This window comes from Gossypium raimondii, chromosome 4, assembly GCF_025698545.1.
Source record: "Gossypium raimondii isolate GPD5lz chromosome 4, ASM2569854v1, whole genome shotgun sequence".
Lineage (NCBI taxonomy): Eukaryota > Viridiplantae > Streptophyta > Magnoliopsida > Malvales > Malvaceae > Gossypium > Gossypium raimondii.
Genome location: NC_068568.1, coordinates 30,826,710 through 30,848,619, shown reverse-complemented (window position 1 = coordinate 30,848,619; position 21,910 = coordinate 30,826,710). Strand labels below are relative to the sequence as shown.

The 21,910-nt window shown below is 32.0% G+C and overlaps 2 non-coding genes across 2 annotated transcripts; both read left to right on the top strand.

The window, feature by feature from the left end:
- Positions 1–7,129: 7,129 nt before the first annotated feature.
- On the top strand, positions 7,130–11,229 carry LOC105779571 (zinc finger CCCH domain-containing protein 3). Its single transcript, XR_008195239.1, has 7 exons — positions 7,130–8,042; positions 8,116–8,177; positions 8,274–8,364; positions 8,454–9,505; positions 9,678–9,781; positions 10,226–10,343; positions 10,714–11,229. It is a non-coding gene; the product is annotated as a zinc finger CCCH domain-containing protein 3 (transcript).
- A 2,780-nt stretch (positions 11,230–14,009) lies between these two features.
- LOC128040850 (small nucleolar RNA R71) lies at positions 14,010–14,115 on the top strand. The gene has a single exon (XR_008195656.1). It is a non-coding gene; the product is annotated as a small nucleolar RNA R71 (small nucleolar RNA).
- The last annotated feature ends 7,795 nt before the right edge of the window (positions 14,116–21,910 follow it).

The following is a 21,910-nucleotide window of genomic DNA, read 5'->3' as shown; positions in this document are numbered from 1 at the left end:
GATAAGATATCTTGTAATTAGTCCAAAAATTCCTTCTTTTGTAAATGCCCCTTCAAAATTTGATCACATACACCAATTTTGAAATGTAACAAATGACCCGATCTTAAATTTTGATTGTTTTTTTGGTAAATAAAGAGAAGGCTAGGCGTTAAAAACTAAATCCTATAGAGTCTCCCATTTGTTACACCCAACTTATTAGCTAGCAAAGTGTTAAGTTGTTTCTACTAGTGATCGACTAAATTCTTACATAAATAAATCCTCTCCTATAGCCATCTTCACCATAACATCAGTTGCAAAGCTTGCTTCTCTTAAAATATGATTTACATGGACATCCCATTCTCCGTTGTAAAGGAGCATTGTCATATGAACCAGTGCATTGTGTGGCCCTTCCTCTACCTTATTTTAATCATGTTAACAACTAGTAATTTATTACTCTCCAACAAGACCTTGTAACCTTCTCTCCAAGCTATTGATAGGCTATCATGAATGGCCCAAAGCTCTGCATGAACCGTTGAACACCCCTCAATTTTTCTGCAATAGCATAAAAGCCAATTTCCACTATAATCTCTTAGCAAACCAATTGCAATAGTGTCATCAAGACCTTAACTAACCACACCATCAGAATTAATCTTTATCCACCCTTCAAACAGTGACATCTGTAATGCCCAAAAAAATTTTGGTTTACTATACACTGTTATGCCGAGAAATTTATTAGAATTATGATATGAGAAATTTAATTTTTTTTATGAAATAATTTGTTTTAAATTATTGAGAAACCATTAGAAGGTAATTTATGACAACTGAACTATATATGACCCAGTTGGGTAAAAATATGAGACTAAGGCATTGGAGGTAGTTTGGTCATTTGGAATTTGTATAGAATTAAATATTAGAGTATAATTAGACTTGTGGTGCTGAGATGATGATGATGAAGCCTTTTTATTTATATTTAAGTGCTAAAAATAGCCATTTTATCACATGTTTAATAACCTTTGACTTGTTGACCATTTACTATGTATTTTATATTGTTAAAATATATTAAAAGATGAGAAATATCTTCTCATCTCTTTTAAGTAGTAGTTGAGTAACACCCTAATTGTTTAGTCGAACGATCAGCCAAACAGGGATGATACTCATTGACTGAAGACAACTTAATAGTTACTGAGTAATTTCTACTTACTTGCAAGCTAAAATGCACAAGCCACATAGCCATAAGGATGAGTTAAAAGAATTTCATATTCCTGAGCGAATTTACCAAAAATCAATCAATATGAAACTACATCTTATAGCATTTGACCCACACAATGTCCTGTAGTTCAATTACATAGCCAATTATAACCCTGAGCTTAAATCCTACAATTTGTCCCAAATGTATGCATGTTATCATCAAGGGAACCAAGATCACTCTACCCTTGGCTTCATTCCTCTTCTGAGTATCACCTAGCTCAGTATACCTAAAACCAAAGACGAGGAAACAGGTAAATTTAAGTAAACTTAGTGAGTTTGTGAATGTCAATTACTCCATCATGATATTAAGTTTGATAAATTTTTGCTAGGCCGACAGAATTAAATACTTATCACTGCTAGAAAAGGTAGGTCGTTCCTTAACATAGGGCTTTAATTGACATCACTCGTACGATATGTCGGCTTGCCAGCTGACATCTTGCAAATTGGCACTATCGCACTTAAAGATTTCTTGTAATCATATCCCAAGGATAAATCATATGTGGAGAGTCATGGCATATGATTCCTTTGCAGATTTATACGTAAGGATTAATCCCAACAGACTCACACTTGAAAGATAATTTTAGTGAATTCTTGATTGATGGACTTTTACTTGTGACTCCACTCCTTACGAACTTGGACAGGCGGGACCATGTTTTGGCAGACTTAGACATGCGGATTCATACCTTGCGACATGTAACGCGTAGGTTTATGCAAGTGTACATAGTCATTATCAAGTAATAAGTAAATATAAGAGTTAGCGTCTCGACAGGGACTGTGTTGTTAATCAAATAATTGTAAAATTATGAATTTACAAGTTGGTAAAAAAAACATAATAATTTAGGGTGATAGGTGTTAAGATTAAATTAATTAACTAAATGCAAATTAATCTAAATGCAAATGAGATGAAATATGCCAGTTGATGGTTTAGCAGCAATTTCACAAGTTTAACAACAATAGCATGAATACGCTAGAATAATTACAACATTTGACTCAATTCATTTTTCATCATGCTTAATAATGTTCCGAAAAAATTTCATGGCAACTCAATCATTCATTAACTTGGAATCTGATAGAAGTTCTTTTGACATCTTATACTTAGAAAAACATGTATATTTCTATGTTCATATTTAACTAAGGATTCCTTAGAATTTATGTGAAGTAATAGAGACGGATTAGGTTTGAAACAATTTAATCACACAAACCAAAAATTTATGCAAGGTAATAGAGCTCTTTCAAGTTATTATGAACCTTTAATTTAATCGAATTAGGATCTAAATTAAACATGAACCTTCCAATTATTGCGTCCATTAACCGCCATTTGGTTAGCCATCTAGTTAGGATCGATCAACTAATTCTAGTGCATCCAAACATATTTAGCATGAAATACATAAATGATTTTAATTGAAAGCATGAACGATCGAGGCACAAAAAATCATAAGCATGAATCAAAATGAACTTTATCAAATTAATGCAATCATTCTAGCCAAAACAAAATTAAGTCATATGAAAAAACATCAAAACAATTTGCAAACATGTTGAATAACTAAGAACAAAATTAAAGAATAGGAAAGAAGAAACTTTTGACGATTTCGGTGATTCTTCGAAGGTCAATCATGGTGGCTTCCTCCAATTCTCATGATTGCTCCTTCGTAAACTACTCCTCAAAGTGGCTGTCCAAGAAAGTTCTTCTCAAGCAAAATGCTAGCTAAAGGGAACTGGGGAAATGGATGGCTTATGCGTGGAAGAGATGAAAGAAAGATGAGAGGAATGTGAGTTGAGGGATGATTCAAATGGGAAATGAGGATGTATTTATAGTAGAGGAATGGTTAGGGAGTTTGCTAAAAATAGCATAGAGATCCCTTAGAAATGGTCTGTTGCTTGGCCGGCCATGAAATGTGGTGGAAAAGGTTGGTGGTTGCTTGATTCATACTTGATTTCATGCATGAATCATGCAAGGGGTTGGACGGTTTCTTAGGCATTAGTCGAGGGTTCATTTCTAATTTTTTGATGAGTGCAGGGACCTCTAAATTAATTACCCCAAAGCTAATTTGGGCTGCTCTTGATGCCTTAGCCAAATTGGGCTACTTTCCCCCTACTTGGACAGTTTGGTAACCCAAATAATTATTAGACTTGCTCTTCTCAACAAGACAACTTCAACTGGATCAAATTGACTTCTCTTGACTCAATTTGTTGTCTTTGTCATCCAGTTAAGGTGGAATATAACTCATGTCCATGTATGATTTAAATAAGCTCCCACACTTATTAATTCAATGGTCTCACTGCAACAATTTAAGCACATAAATTACTATGTAACATTAGATAGTTAAATTATGCAAAATTTAATACATAAATTCATAAAATTGCATACTTTACTAAAATTATGCCCATTGTCTTAATATGAACAAAAATCACCCAGTTAAATATCCAAATACTCGAGATTAACATTAATTCTAAGTAAAAAGGTGATATAAATAGCTATAAAAAATCTATATAATTTAGAGTTTACACACCCCAAACTTAATCCATTGCTCGTCTCGAGTAATGTTTCATGCAAAGAAAAAGTTTAGGGCAATCTTGTATAATATTTACATAGAATCAACCTTTCACATAATCATGATGCAACAAATTTTATGCTCACAAACTCGTCGTGCTGATAAGTTGCTCATATGCAATGTATAATTTCAATTTTTCATATCAAGTAAAAGAATATGTTAGCAATAATCATAATTCATATGCTTTTCAAAGTTATACGTAAATCCTACCATTCAATTATTCTTCCTTATTGTTTATTTAACAAAACAATCCTAAGGTTTAATAGTGGTCTTCATATGTCGAACTTAGTAATTTATCTCCACTAATTTAGTCGACATAATGATCAAAATCAATAGGTTTTTCATAGGATATTAATGGGGCTAGGCTCAAGTTAAGGATTAAGAGAAGTGATTTTTAGGCTCAAATAACCTTAAACTTGCCTTGGACCTTGCGCAACACAATTCACCTTTCTCCTTAGGGTTAACACCCCCAAACTTAATTTTGAAGCTCATATTTCTCATCGCTTGATCATTCATTATTTGATCAATTTTTTCAACATTTGATCTATTTTTTTTAGTCACATCAAATACCTTCTTTTGACTTCTCCCCAAAATTTATTCACCAAAGCAAGTAGAGGTTGGTGCAAAAATTAGGATAAAATTTATGAAAATATAGTAAACTAGCTTATAATGTAGGGAGATCAAATAAATAGGCCATATAACTCAAATTAAGGTTTCAAGGGTTAATTCTGATCACGGTAAGCTTGAAAGGCTCAAACGGTCCAAACAAAATGTGCTTATATCAATTTCAGACTCGTATGTCTCCTAGGATTTCGCCTCAAGAAAATTACTAACCGAATTCTAAAGACTTAAACCTTCATGCATGTCTAATTCAAAGAGAAAGAAAAAGATTTCATGGCAAAATTTCGCATGAAACTTATAAAACATAACTAAATCATGATTATGCTAACATAAATTCAAAAAAAAAAAACTTGAACAAAATTAGCAATTATAATTTCATATAGGCTAATTTATAAACAAAATTTTCTTTGAGAACATGTTTATTTTAGCATACTTATGTGTGAAAATTGAAAAAAAAACATAAACATACAAGATTGACCCTTACCCCCTTAAAAAGAAGTAATGTCCTCATTGCAAAATTGTAATGACCTGATAGTTAGGGGTGTCTAAAAATGAGGTTCGAGACTCCATTCCCATAAAATGAACCCATGAATATTTTTATTAAATATTTACGAGGTTAGTTAAGAGATGAATTAAATTTTGGATAGCTAATTTTTATGAATTTGGAGTTATTAAGGTACAAGGACTAAATCGTGTTAAAGTTAAAAGTTGAATTATAGATTAAAATAAACTAAAGGGGATAAACACTACACCAAAACAGGCTTGTAGCGGCATTTTTAGCGGCGTTTGGACAAAAAACACCACTAAAAATCGAGCATTAGCGGCGCCTTACGTAAAACGCCGCTAAAAAAACCGCCGCAAAAAAACCTAAGCCTAACGGCATCGTTTTCTACCTTTTTGGGCTTTAGCGGCGTTTTTTTAAAAAACACCGCTAATGCTCAGATCTTTAGCGGTGTTTTTGAAAAAGTGCCGCTAATGCTCAGATCTTTAGGAGCGTTTTTGAAAAGGCGCAGCTAATGCTCAGATCTTTAGCGGCGTTTTTGGAAAAGCGCCGCTAATGCTCGGGGCTTTAACATTTTATCTGTCTATTTACTATTTAATTTGTTTATTTATATTAATTAAAATTTAATTTATTTTTAATTGAATATTTGTTAAAATGGATAAATTTGAAATAATGACACGTAGAAATAATTTGAAATAAAAAACATAGAAAATATTTGTTAAAATTGAGAAATTAAAATACTATTATTTAAAATAATTTTAAAATTTTTGGGTACATGATTGATTGATTTTAATTTATATATTAAATAATTTCAAATATAATTGTAAAAGATACGATAGTATTAATTTTAAAATATTTAATTTAATTATCATTATAGTTTAGGGTTTAATATATATGGTTTAGGGTATATATATGGTTAATTTAGGATTTAGGGCTGGTTTAAGAGTTACAATTTTAAGGTTTATAGATTATGGAATTAGGGATTATGGATTAGGGATTCTGATTTAAGGGTTGTGATTTAGGGGTTAAGGGTTAGAGGTTAGGGGTTAGGGATTTAAGGTTTATGGATTCAGTGTCAGGTTATGGTTTAGATTAATTAGTGTGTTTTAATTTATATATTAAATAATATTTAGGGGTTAGGGATTCAGGGTTGGGTTAGGGTTTATGATTTAGATTAATTACTGTTTTTAAATTTATATATTAAATAAGGTTTAGGGGTTAGTGGTTAGGGGTTTGGGGTTAAGAGTTAGTGATTTAGGGTTTAGAGATTCAGGGTCGAGTTAGAGTTTAAGGTTTAGATTAATTAGTATTTTTTAATTTATATATTAAATAAGTTCTTATATAATTGTAAAAGAGATAATAATAAATTTTAAAGATTATTAATTTAAAATTGATATGCAATATACAATAATTGAAGATTTAGAATTTTCAAAACGATGTCGTTTCATTACAAGAATTTAATTTATTCGTATGCTTTCTTACATAACGCTTGAAAAAGGTAGCATTAGCGATGTTTATGACTAAAAATATTTAATCTAAACCATTTGATATATTTAAATATTAGATTTAAAAAATAATAAATAAAAATGTAACAAATTGATACGTATAGGTAACTATCTATTTTGGATATATAAGACCAAATTATAACAAATAAAAATAAAATGCAAAACTAAAATCATTCCACATCGAACATCTAGCAAAATAATTATATTTTAGTTAATAAAATAGAGATTAGATCGAAATGAATAATATAAAATCATGATTAACTTCTCAATCTCTAATAGAAATTTGATATGTGAGAGATTAATTGCGTACATTGAATAATTCTAACTTAATCATTAATTACGACCATTTAATCATTTTTTCTTATTAAAATATACGATATTTATTTTGAGAGTACTTGATTTTTTTATAAAATTCAATTTATAAAAATAATAATAAATTTTTATAAAATCACTTAAATAATAATTTTAATGCATAAAATAAAAATTTTTAGCATAGCAAAACAAGATCGTTTTATTCCAAATGAAATAATTTTTGAGGTAAGAAATAGTAGCGTTTTATAAAAACGCCACAAAAATAATTTTACTTTAAAAAATAGCGTCATTTTATATAGCAAAATAATATCGTTTTATTCCAAATGAAATAATTTTCTTCGACGTTTTTATAAAAACACCACAACAAAATAATTTTACTTTAAAAAATATAGTGCGATTTTATAAACCCCGAAATCCCCAACTTTCCCCCTAAAATCCTTAATTTCCCCCTTTGCAATTTGCTTATGTTCGGATTTAAATTAGCTTATTACTCGTTTTTTTTTGTTCTCTTTAGGGTTTTAGTGGATCTATTATAGATGTTTTAGATCTTTATGTTATGATTTGATTTATGGATGTTTTAGATCTTTATGTTATGATTTTAGTTCCTCAACATCTCCGAGAACTCTTTCAACGTCGCATTGCCGAGCAACATTTGGGGTGCACCGAGCTTGCAGATTTTCTCGACCAGTTCAGCCAAGCTAATAGGCAAAATCCCAGACTTCATCGGCTGTAAAAACGTGTACAAAATCGAGCTCCAAGGTAATTCTCTAAACAGAAGCATCCCTTGGGACATTGATCATTGTGAAAAGCTCTTGTCTTTGAATATAAGCCGCAATTTGTTTATTGGAATAATTCCATGGGAAATATCGACGCTTCCTTCAATAATTGCAGTTGATCTTTCCGATAATATGCTCACTGGAACTATCCCTTCGAACTTTGAAAACTGTAGCACTTTAGAGAATTTCAATGTCTCCTATAAGTTGCTAACCGGCCCGATCCCATCGTCCGGTCCAATATTTCCCAACTTACAGCCTTCCCCATTTTTCGGCAACGACGGGCTCTGCGGCAGAATTTTACCGAAACCTTTCCCCTTTTACTCTGATTTGGCTTCCAGTTATGGACTAGTATTAGTAATAGAACAAGTATCAGAGAGAGAGAGAGAGAGAGAGAGAGAGAGAGAGAGAGGAATGCCGCTAGGGAAGTATTACTGCGACTATTGCGATAAGCAATTTCAAGACACTTCTGCTGCTCGAAAACGCCACTTGCAGGGCCTCCAGCACCTCCGTGCCAAAGCTCAATGGTTCCACTCCTAAAACGCCCAAGGTACTCTCTCACTCACTGTTTTTCTCCCAACTTCCCTACTTCCTGCTTTTTATTCACATGTTTGTGATTGCAGATCTTTATCAAACTTCGATACCATCCTTTTCGAAAGGCGTCTGTAATCGCTTCCTTAATACAGTAAATATCCCTCTCTTCTCCTCTTGGAATGCCATTTTTGTTTCTTTTTTACTTCAATTATATAATATTCAAGTGCACTTGGTTTTCCTATTTTAGGGATTTTTCCAGTACGGAGATAACTGTAAATACTTCCATCCCAACAATGATTCTCGGACCCCAAATCCTCCACTTTCAACTGCACCACCAGGTGTTTTTTTTCTCCCTATGTTTTATTAATTCATATTTGTTTATGCAGTGCAATGCAAGTAAGGATGGGTTTTATTTATATTGTTATAGGTGGTGTAGAGGGAAATGGAAATGGTATGGCAATATCGTGGGGTAATCTGCCTCCATCCTTAAAGCCCCCACCTGAGGATGGATATCCACCTCTTCCTTTTGTGGATTGGGGATAAACTCTCTCTCCCTCTCCCTTGCTCTGTTTCTAGACACCAATTTCCTCATTTAGTTTCTTCATTTGTTAAAGTTGTATCTTCTTGTTTATATTACTATTACATGTTAGATCACCCACTTTCATTTCCATGTTCTTTCTCCTTTTACATTTCTTGTCATCATGAGTATGTCAATACCTTGATAATGGGAAATCATTATATTACACAACGCAATTGTCTAACAAATCTAAAAGGTGAAGTGTTATGGTTCAATTGATCCTTGGTTCGGTTTAGTTTGTGTATTATAGGAACGAATGGTAAGAATGCAAGTGAGAGTGTGAATGTTGTATGATTAGGTGGCGGAATTTGAGTAGACACTTCCAAAATCTATCCGAAAGCTTCAGAGCTTACTGACATTTAGAGATTATTTGATGTTTCAAAGCTTCAAGTGCCTGTCTGATCAACCTCATCTTCGTAGAGGAAATTCAACCTGGTAATTGGAATTCACTTCAGTTCTTGCACTTCTTTGGTTGCTAAGGCATTGAAATATTTTGTTTAAAGGGATGCAAAACCTCTCGTCTCTTAAATTTCTGGCTGAGTTGCTGTACAAGTCTGAAATTAGAGGGAATTGCAATGTGAGGGATCTTTGTCTGGGTTGCTCTTACCCATTTGGAGGTCATTGAAATCTGGGATTGCCCCAACTTTGAGGCACTGGTTTCATAAGATTTTATTTTATTTTAATTAATTTATAAAATGTTTATATATTTAGTTTAGAATCCATTTTGACTATATGTATGTAACATGCTCCAGAATTTTCTAATTTCTTTTAAATGAATGTTTATTTTATTTTATTTTATTTTAATTATCTAAAGTTTTTGCTTCTTTCCAATATTTTAGTGTTTTATGTTGACAAATCACAGGTTTACACTCAACATGCTTATATGAGACCTCTTGGAGTTGGTATTTCTATGATTTCTTGAAAATCTTATGAATATGATTTTGTTTTAATTACTTGTATTTGCAACAGTAGATTTTTTACAATATGTTAGAATCTCTTCTCTTCTTTTTTTTTCTTTAAAAAATTAATATATTTTCATGTTTCAAAAGAAATGTGATAGCTTCCCTTCTCCAGGAAAATGGAAACCTTCTAGTCAAAAAGCAACAGATAAGTTGGAGTGTGTTTCAAATAATTCAAATGTCAAATTCTTTAGGATTGATCTACAGAATAGTTCTCAGGTCAGCCTTATATCCTGGATTCCAAAAGTGTTAACGTGGATTTTCTTTCTTGATGTTATAAATATATGTTATTCAATAATTTTTTAAAGGACCTGGATTTATGGTATATCTTTCCCTTTCCACTAATTTCTTCTACTTTAATTGTTACTATGAGTGTTGTATGCATATGATTGTTGTTTTATTGTGTGGTATGCTTCTCACACATAATGAAAGATGCTATTATTTTAATGCTTGTATTCGATGCTCTAACTGGCCTACAACACTGGCAAAAGGCTAAACATGCTAGATCTGATAGATGCAATCATCTTTATCGATTTTGTGTTTATTCTAAATTTTTAATGTCATTTTCAGTTCAAATTTGAACTCTCTTTTGTCAAACTTTTTGTATGATACTTGAAAATTGGTTAAAATGTTATCGTTCCATTTCTTTGATTGCTATTCCAGGAATTGAAATTGCATCAGATACAACTGTCAAATGTGCGATTGGTCTTGGAAATGGGAATATTGGGATGACTGGCTTGAGCCTTCTAGCAGATGATATAGTTTCTGAGCAACTGACTAGGTCAATCTCTTTAGCCCATGGTCTATGGATGAACCAATATTTACCCTCTTTATGAAATTAAAATGCTACAGCCTACAGGAGAGTTGTGGTTTTCTTTCTTTTATCATTGCTCTTTGCGTCTGTGGCTTTTGAATCTACACTTGCTACTGCAGTTTTCTGGTGGTTGCTGATCTTATGATTGGTGTTTACTTTGGGGCCTTGTCCAATTAGATTTTATTTGGTTTGGAAAAACTTTAATATCTTATGCTTGTATTTGTTATTTTGGATATCCAATTTTACTCTTGTTTATCTATTGCATTAGGAAGACATTGTTTAGGGGTTTATTTCCTGCTATCATTCACTTTACTCTTTGTCAAATTTTTGCTTCTAGGTGAGACACCGTTTAAGGAAAGATCATGGGATTGAGGGTGGAATTCCTGTTGTTTTCTCTTTAGAGAAACCTAAAGCTAAGCTGCTTCCTTTTAGAGGACCAAGTGGTGAGGAAGACAACCCTTCAGATTATCAAGTGAGGATGCTTGCTTCTTACTTTTGCAGTTTTAAAGTACTCTGTTTGATCACCTAACATCATGCAGCGGGGAAATTCATCCAATATATTGAAGCAGAATTTAAGAATTGAAAGTACATTTGGATGGAGCTAAAGCTGTGTTTCTTTTAGTGGTATATTTGAACTTGCTAGTGTTAGGTCCCTGGTTTTTGCTATCTCTAGATTTAAGGGTATAAGGAAAAGGAAAATATTTTGGTCTACATTAGTATGTAATCTACATGTTTAATACAACAATTTAATGTGTTATTCTGTTGTCAGATAGTACCTAGGCAGGTTCAACAATTTAATGCATTGTATTTTTTATTACCTTGCAATGTGTATAGTCATAGGCAGGTTCAACTAGTCAGTCTATTTTTCATATGTATTATTTATTTTAGTTTTGCTTCTAAATTTTTATTTTTACTTTAATATTTACGACAACTTGAGTTCTAACTTTTGGATTTTAATTGTGTTATTAATTTATTATTTTAAATTCTAAAACTAAATTCATTAATTTTTATATTTAGTTTTAAAATTAAAATTTTCATAGAAAATTTAATTTAAATAATATTTTTATTTAACTTTAAAAAGTATATTTAAATTTCAAATTTAAAAATAAAACATAATATAATATTTATCATAAAAATAAATATTATTTGATTAAAATAATTTTTTTAAAGGTTATGTTTTTAGCGGCGTTTGTGATAAAAAGCGTCACTAAAGGTCATGATCTATAGCGGCGTTTGTGGGAAAAGCGCTGCTAAAGGTCATGGTCTATAGCGGCAATTGTGGGAAAAGCGCCGCTAAAGGTCGTGGTCTATAGCGGCGTTCGCTAAAGGTCATGACGTTGTCAATAGCGGCGTTTTTTGCAGCGCTTGTTAAAGCGCCGCAAATACTTTTAGCGGTGCTTTTTTAAAAACCTGTTTTGGTGTAGTGAAAGTAGCAATTATAACGTTTAATAAATGATTGTGTATAGGTGGCCGGTTATGGTTATGTGTAATGCATGTATATATATTTAATATATGTTATATTATAAAGTTAATAATAATAAATAATAAAATAAATAGAAAGAAAGAGATGAATGCATGCAAATGAAATTAAAAGAGAGAGAAAGAACAAGAGGTCGGCGACAACCTAAAGGGTTTTTGAACTTTTCAACTTCAATTGGTTAGTGCAATTTAGTCATTTTCTTATAATTTTTACGTTTTTGGAATCCCGATGCCTAAGGCTACCTGACCCATGTTGTAATTTTTAATATTGTTCAAGATTTTAGATGTTGACATTGTTGAATAGTTTAAGTACTAGGGATTAAATAGATAGATTTTTAAGTTAGAAATAGAGAAAGACTAAATTGTGGAATAAATTGTTAATTTTGAGTAACATGGACTAAATTGTGAAAAATTCAAAATTAGGGGGTTGAATTGGAAAAGAGGAAGCTAAATATAGTTTAGAGTGAAGTTAGTATAAAAACATAAATATAAATGTAAAGGTTAAAAACTAGTCTCGATTTAGGGATTAAATTGAAGAATAAGCAAAATATAGTGTGAAAATTGAAATTTAATGTGAAATTGAAATGTGTAATATTAATGTGTAATCCATGTAAATCCTCCAACTTGTGACTCGAATATTTGCAATAATCCACCCAGTACCCTTCTTGTGCCTTTCCAATACCACAAGTGACTCCTCTTATTGATTCTTGATGAACTCAACTGAAATTATGACAGGTAAAGTTGAAGATAGACCTAAATAATCATATTTCAAACAAGGATAAAAAATCTTCAGTTCCAATTTAGTTGACTCTTCAATCAACACTTTTGGTCGTATTTAATCACGAGATGATAACTCTAATGATTTGAGTGGATCTTCCTGAGTGAATCCCTTCGAATTAGCTTCTAACAAAGCCAAACATCCCTTGTCTTCATCATCACTTGGCAGATCCACTGGTAGAATACGTTCTAATGGGTTGTCTAGAGAATTCTGTAGGAGCCAGTGATTCTATCTTGGACATAAAAGAGCAATCTTTGACTACATTTGGGGATTTAATAGCATTGAAGTCTTTAGAAGTCATATTGTCGTCCAAAATTTCTTTAAATTGAGTATCCTGCTACTACTTGAGCCTTTGTGGGTAAAGAGGTGGTGGAACCTTGGCTTGAACTGACAGTCCTTTCGGGGTAATGTTTCTTCATATAACAAAGGTGTTAGTTTATAAGAATTAACTAGTTTATGGTTCAACTTATCATATTTTTTAGGATTTGGCTTTTAAGAAGCAGGACTTTCAATTCTCGGTTAAACTTTCTCCTTATCAGTAGATCTATCTTCGACCTCAGCTACCTTAGGCTCTAACGTCTTCTCACTCCGTAAAGTGGCAGCTTTGTTATATTCTTTACTCGAAACTCTTGGATTTTCAGTATTGTTAGGCAAAGCTCCTTGCGTTTATTCTGAATTGTAGTGGCTAGTTGACCCACTTGATTCTTTAAATTCCTCAATGTTGGTGCTTGGCCTTGGATCAATGCATCATTCTTCACCATGTATGCTTTCAACAAGTTCTCCAAACAATTAGAAAACTCAGCTTGCGATGGTTTTTGAACTTGCCGAGTGAATTTTGGTGGTTGATTCGGTCTAGTTTGCACGTAAATGTTGTTAGATTAGCTCACTGGTTACTCCATGAAAAATTTGGATGGTTTTTCCATGAGGGGTAATAGAATTTGGACTATGGTCCTAGCCTACTACTATTCTGATTTTGATTTCCTATATAATAAAAGGACTCTGGGTTTGATGGACAATTTTCACACAAGTGTCCATCTCCATAGTATACACATGAAACGTTTTCACATTCACTTGGTGGCTGGGCTACAACATTATTAAGATTGTTAGTAGTAAAATTCTTAAGCATTGAGGATATAAAAGATGCCTAAGCTTCAACCGAAGTGAGGGCATAAACTTCATGTACTCCTTCTACTCGTATTCCAGAGGCTACTCGGTTGGTTGGCCATTGACAGTTATTGTTGGTAATTCTTTTAATAAACTCGTAAGCCTCATTGTATGACTTTGAAATAAAGGTTCCATTTGCTGAAGCATCCACAATCATTCTAGTATGAATGTTGAGACCAATATAAAAAGTCTCCATTTGAACACAATAAGGAATGTCATTATGAGGGCAGTTTCGCAATAACTCCTTGAACCGCTCTCATGCCTCATATAGAGATTCTTCATGAAATTGTTGAAATGAAGTGATTTCATTTCGAAGCTAGGCGGTCAGAGATAGAGGAAAGTATTTCATTAAGAAATGTGAAACCAACTCTTGCCATGTAGTTATGGAATAGGACGGTAGGGAGTTCAACCATGCTCATGCTCTATCTATTAAGGAGTATGGAAATAATCTCAGTCTCAATGCGTTCTTGGCCACCCCGACTAATTTGAATGAGTCACCCACTTCCATGAATAGCCGAAGATGAAGATGCGGATCCTCAGTAGGCATCCCACTAAATTGGCTCATTATTTGAAGCATTTGGAACATTATAGGCTTTAGTTCAAATTGTGGTGCCTCAATTTCAGGTCTTACAATACCCAGATTGAGTTCATTGAAGAGAGGAATGGCATATTGTCGGATGCCACAGATTTTGTCATCAACAATAATGATTAAATTGCGATCGTTATAAGCAAATGCTCCTTCTTGAACATGTTATAGAGGATCCATGATTACCTGAATAATAACGAGAACTATTAAAGTAAAAAAAGAAAAAAATTGAACCAAATTATAAGATAATAAAAGAAAATCACAAAATAATTAATAAAGTTAAAAATAAAATAAACCAAATTGCAAATAATAATTTCAAAAAATATTATTAAGGCAGTAGTCCCCGACAATGGCACCAAAAACTGGTAATGCGTAGGTTTATGCAAGTGTACACAGTCGTTATCAAGTAATAAGTAAGTATAAGAGTTATTGTCTCCACATGGACTGTGTCTATTAGTCAAATAATTGCAAAATTATGAATTTACAAGTTGGTAAAAAACACAATAATTTAGGGTGATAGATGTTAAGATTCAATTAATTAACTAAATGCAAATTAACCTAAATGCAAATGAGATGAAATATGCAAGCTAATGGTTTAGCATCATTTTCACAAGTTTAACAACAATAATATGAAAAAGCTAGAATAATTACAACATTTGACTTAATTAATTTTTCATCATGCTTAATAATGTTCCGAAAAAATTTCATGGCAACTCGATCATTCATTAACTTGGAATTTGATATAAGTTCTTTCGAAATCTTATACTTGGAAAAACATGTATATTTTTATGTCAATATTTAACAAAGGATTCATTAGAATTTATGTGAAGTAACACTGACGAGTTAGGTTTGAAACAATTTAATCACACAAACCAAAAATTTATGCAAGGTAATAGAGCTCCTTTGAGTTATTACGAACCTTTAATTTAATCGGGTTATGATCTAAATGAAGCATGCACCTTCTAATTATTGCGTCTATTAATCACAATCTGGTCAGGATAGCTCAACTAATTCTAATGCATCCAAACATATTTTAATGCATGAAATACATAAATGATTTTCATTAGAAGCATGAACGACTGAGGCACAAAAAATCATAAACTTGAATCAAAATGAACTTTATCAAATTAATGCAATCAGTCTAGCCAAAATAAAATTAAGTCATCATCGTTAATGGAAAAAAATCAAAACAATTAGCAAACATGTTTAATAATTACAAAATTAAAGAATAGGAAAGAAGAAACTCTTGATGATTTCAGCGATTCTCTAAAGGTCGATCGTGGTGGCTTCCTCCAATTCTCGTGATTGCTTCTTCGTAAACTGCTCCTCAAGGTGGCTGGCCAAGAGATTTTTTCTCAAGGAAAATTCTAGCTAAAGGGAAGAGGGGAAATTGAGGGCTTATGCGTGGAAGAGATGAAAGAAAGATGAGAGGAATGTGAGTTGAGGGATGATTCAAATGGGAAATGAGGGGTGATATTTATGGTTAGGGAGTTTGCTAAGAATAAGATGAAGGTCCCTCGAAATGCTCTCTTGCTTGGTCAAGCATAAAATGTGGAGGAAAAGGTTGGTGGTTGCTTGATTCATGCTTGATTTCATGCATGAATCATGCAAAGGGTTGGACGGTTTCTTGGGTATTAGTTAGGGGCTGATTTCTGACTTTTTCACAAGTGTAGGGACCTCCTTACCCCAAATCTAATTTGGGCTGCTCTAGATGCCTTAGCCAAATTGGACTACTTTCCCCCTACTTGGACGGTTTGGTAACCCAAATAATTATCAGACTTGCTCTTCTCAACAAGACAACTTCAACTAGATGAAATTGACTTCTCTTGACTCAATTTGTTATCTTTGTCGTCCAATTGAGATGGAGTATAACTCATGTCCATGTATGATTTAAATAAACTCTCACACTTATTAATTTAATGGTTCCACTACCACAATTAAAGCATAGAAATTACTATGTAACATAAGATAGTTAAATTATGCAAAATTTAATACATAAATTCATAAAATTAAATAATTTACTAAAATTATGTCCATTGTCTCAATATGAAAAAAATCACCCAATTAAATATCCAAATACTCGGGATTAACATAAATTCTAAGTAAAAAGGTGATATAAATAGCTATAAAAAATTTATATAATTTAGAGTTTATAGAACACATGCTTGAAGGCGGTCATTGTAGACGTGTACTTGTACACATGCTAAGGAGATATTCTCTGCAGACATACATTTTAAAAAAAAAGTCTTGTGGACTGTCTTAACTTATAATCTTGAGGACAAGTCCTACGAATTTATATACATGGATTCATACTTGGCGGATGCATACATGAAGATTCATTCTTGAGAAGAAATCTTGCGAACTTATGCTTGAAATAGTCCCTACAGAATCATACATAGAATAGTCCTTGTAGACTCATGCTTGATAACAGTCCCCACGGGCTCATACATGGAATAGTCCGTGAGGACTCATACTTGATAACAATTCTTACCAACGCATACAAGGAATAGTCCTTGCAAACTCATGCTTGTGACCTGCTGTCAAATGTAGTAGTAATTCTAGTATATTTCCAAACATAAGGAGCTTGTTTTCTAACACTTTTAGCATTTATTATTGTATTTTTTTATATTTACTAGTTTAGTATTAAAATTTAATAAATTAAGGGTTTTTAAATAAACTTTTTACTGTTAGTGACCTATTAGGCCCACATTGATGTGATTCCTGTCACATCATGTGATTCGTCTCGACGGTCTCGACATTTGAAGCCCATTTATGCTTTTTAACTTGTTTTATTTCCACAACTTGTTTAAATTTAAGTTTCTTCAATTCTTCTCATGATAATTAATTTGTGTCCTTATTATTTCATCATTTTAATTGTGCTTTAAAACATGTATTAGATTTTGGCGTCTTTAATGTGTCTTTGCATTCAAATTTATAAGTTCATATATAAAACTCATACCAAACTTATCATTTCTTCTTATTCATTCACACTCATTCCTACCATGATTCAAACAATTAAATAAGGTTTATATTAAAAGATTAAAACAACTTTATATAAACATATTCACACCAAGATTAAAGGCACATACACAAGTAAGCTTATACTAAGCTTAATACATAACATTTGTAATAAGTATCCAAACATATACAAATACACCTATTACATAATAGCCATATACATGTCATTTATAACCGTAACCAATTTGTTCAAAAACTACCAAAATGATCGGCGGATAGTGTCATAGGCTCCAACAAGATTCCAACTGATTGAGCTTTCCAATGATCTATAAAATAGAGGAAAACAACTATGTAAACATTTAATGCTTAGTAAGTTCGTATAAGAGAAACTTAAACTTCTCATTCCTTAATATCTAATCTTTCAATCATGCTCATTAAATCATATAGTACTTGACTTTCCTAAACACCACAATTCACATCATTTGTATATAACTTAACAATTCATCGTTTATGAAACATAGGATACAACATGAAATGAGTTACGTTTACTCACATTACTTCACATATGTGATTAATGCTCTAATTCATTCGTTTTCATAGCTCATCTTACCATTTCATACTATCATCGATATCCATAATTTCATATCTAAACCTTTTCATTACTTCACTTACCCGTTGAATTGTATAGAATAACATCGAATACTCGGGAACACCTTTCCATATAACCATAACCTTTTCAATAATGCTCACGCGAGCTGTGAAATAGGCCTGCTCAGATGAGCTGTGGGTCAAGATGTTAGCTACACGATTTTGCTCACACGAGTTATGGAGAATCTGCAACAAATGTAAGACCTCAGCCATTGGTAGGACATATAGGACCAGCACCCGAACATATAATCCCTAATGACATGTCATTTGTATCCTAAGTATTTTCTAGACTCAAACGAGACTTTTTTCGTCAAGTATTCAATTATCGAATTATTACCGAATCAATTGTAAATGATATAACATTAGCAAATAATCAACCAAAATAACATTTAATAAATATAAAATTCATACGAACTTACCTTGACCACAACGGTTGTATCAACAAAAGTCGAGAATTAATCCGAGACTTTCGTTTTTCCTCGATTCAAGTCTGGTTGATTCTTTTCTTGATCTAAGTAATAATATAACTTAAATATTTCAATTGACTACAATTATCCAATTTAAACTTATAATCCATATTAATAGGAAATTATAAAAGTACCCCTAAATTTAAACTTTTTATCGTTTAGCCCTAAATCTAAATATTATAATTTAACCAATAAAATAAAATATCATAATACCCAAATATTCTTAAGGTTCCAAACAGCCCTAACTTTCTCTAATTCACAACATTAACCATGAATTTTACTATTTTCACCATTAAGTCCTTAACCTTTAAATTCATCAAAATTACTTAAAAAACATGTTTATCTAACAATTAAACTTAATAATATATCAAAAATTCAAAATATTATTAAATCATTCATGGAAAAACCCTAAATTTTTTTATAACATTTAAATTCAACCCCCGAGTTAAGTAGATTAAGCTAAAACAAGTTCAAAAACATAAAAATCATTAAAAACGGGGTTCAAAAACCTCACCATGCACCAAAATAAACTTGGTTGAATTTTTTGAAGCTCAAAAATGATGATTTTAAGAAAACACAAGAAAATGGAAAAAGATGATAGCATTATTTTACTTGTACATGCTTTTATTTATTGTTTTACTACTTTACCCTTTAATTAACATTTATAAAATAACCAACCTATGTCCATCATTATCCACCACCAATATAAATGGCATAATTACCTTATAGATCTACCAACTTACATTTCCAAGGCCATTCAATCCATTTAATTAGTAGAATTTAACTTTTGCACATTTTTCAATTTAATCCTTTTTACCTAATTAACAATTTAAACTTTAAAATTTCTTAACGAAAATTCAAGAAATAGTTTGAAATTCAAGAACAATAAGTATCAAAATAGTTTCAAGCACGGAAATAGTTTGACACATCATATTGTTCCCTATTCTCCCCTCATAGTGACCCTTACCCGCTCACCTCCTTATTTCTCATTCTCTCACCTTTCTTATTTCTCCACATAGGAAATCACAACATAATATAGTAATAACGACTAGCTCGCAAGTTTTCTACTTTTGTGACTTTGCCACATGTTTTTTTCTTTTTAATACATCCCACTCACAAATGCTTTTGCTTTTCAAGTACATTTTTCTACTCTTTTTGATTTTCTTTTTGAATTTTGTTGTTGTTGTGCACTTTATAGGCTAACTTATAAATACTATATCACACCAATCTTTCCTATTTCACTATGTTTTTACAAAATCTGCAATGAGGTATCTACTTAACCCTCAATACATATGATCAGACATTTATAGTCATGCATTTCAAGACAAATAAAAAAGGCAAATACAAATTAATGTTTTTGGCTCGAGTTTTGCATGGTGGTTTATCAAGAAGTGTTTTTTTGGCTCAAATATAAGTACTAAGGATGAAAGGATAGGGTTAAATTTTTGGCTCTGGGTGTATACTAAACAATGCCTTAGGTCATCCCTAGGTATCTTAATATTTACAAATTCAATTAACCAAACAATAAAAAATTTAACAATCTATCATACATACTAGCATGCTCGTTTCCCTATATTTTCTATATCATTTGGTACATTCAATTGCTCAATGCCGATTTACAGTGTAATATATAAAATTGAGTAGTCTTAATAAAAAAAATTAAAATCATCTACTATCATGCCAAATTTATAGTGAATACAATTAACCTATTTGCATGCTACTAACCAAACACTTGTATTTCTACAAGCTCAAGCACACAATTGACAATAAAAATTAAAAGAAAAACATAAAATTGAAACAAATTTTCTATATTACCCCTCACACTTTAGATAACACATTGTCCTCAATGTGTAGCCCTAAAAAGATAAGGAAAGAGGTTACTCAATTGATCGTGGTAGTTTCGTAAGTTATTGGTGGGTGCTTCTTTCTTTGATCATTGTAAGTTCTAAATTGTGTTTCTTTCATGTGGAGTTCCTTCACAGAAAACTTTAAAATAGAAAAACAACTAACAATCTATTGTTAGTTTTACTTCTAAAATAACAAATAATCATTACCCCAAAATTAATTATAGCTTTAAAATAATAAAATTTAAAATTTTAGCTCAATCCTCCTCCTCTTTCTCAAAAGCTATCTCCTCCTCTTCTGCCTCTTCTCAATTTTCCTTTTCACTATCACCTCTTTCTTTACTTCATTGCTCTTCTTTTCTATGATGAGTTTGCATTGGACCAAACATATCTGGCGGATAATTAGGAACTCTCATGTTGTTCTGCCGTGTGAATTCTTGAAGGACTGGGCCCGTTTCTTGCATCCATCGTATCATTCCGTCTATTTTTACTTTACTACTCTCACTTATTTTTCTTCGAGGTGTCATCTTTGCTTTTCTTTTGAGTGAGGTAAGGACATCCATCTTTTCTTTTCTCCTCTGGTTCCAATCAATAATCTACTTTTGGTTGAGTTCTACTTACTGAGTGTACATCGAATCATTGATTAAACTCCTTGTTGGGTGCAAGAACTACTCATTTTCTTCCATTGGAGCCTCCACGCTTTTACAAAATGCCGTCACAAGATGGGAAAGAAAATCTCAACCTTCTGCCACTGATGCAATGCTTCATACTTAGATAAATCTATTGTCCTATGCATATTTTTTTTTGTAAAATGCTATTTAATAAAATATCCCGGAATGTATTGACATTAGAAACATTAAGAGCGGGTGTAATTCGAGTGCAAGTAAACTGTATCCTCATTTTGGCTATTGGAAACATTATAGCTTGATTAAAATTAGTCTATAGTCTGGTACCGGGTCAGAAGTTTCATTCTTCTCGGTTTTCAGTTACATATTTTATGATGTTTTCCATATCAATGTCTTTAAATTCTGTTAAATTAATATTCTGTAAGTAATCATATTCATAATATGCAGCATCATAATATCTGCAAATATTTTATGGGGAGAACAACACATTCTTACCCATTATTGTTACTGTTTTCCACATAACACTATGTAGTCTCTGAGTTTCCTCGTCCCTGAGAGCAACATAAAATTCTTGCACAAGAGAAATAACAACACTTTCTTTTGGGATTGTGCAAAAACGCTCCCATCTATGATACCGTACTAAAGACCAAATTTCATTACAAAGAACCACCGATGGTTTGAATCTCCTTTCTTGAATAAAGGTTTACCTTTGAGTTCGAAGAAATATTTTTTAGCATTTTTATTTTGAAACTTTAGAGGATTCAAAACCGTCGGTGGTTCTTGTTCTTTCATTTGTCTAAATTTCCTAGGTGGCATGTTTGATATAATCATATGCTAAAACTTAACAAGATATCAAGGAACAGTAAAAAGAATTTTAGAACCCTTAACTTCGAGTGAAGATGCGTTGGATTCCTCGTAGAGATATCGTCTTGTGAATGCTTTGTCTTGGTTCTTGCACTTATCAAAAAGGAGTTGGTTTCAATT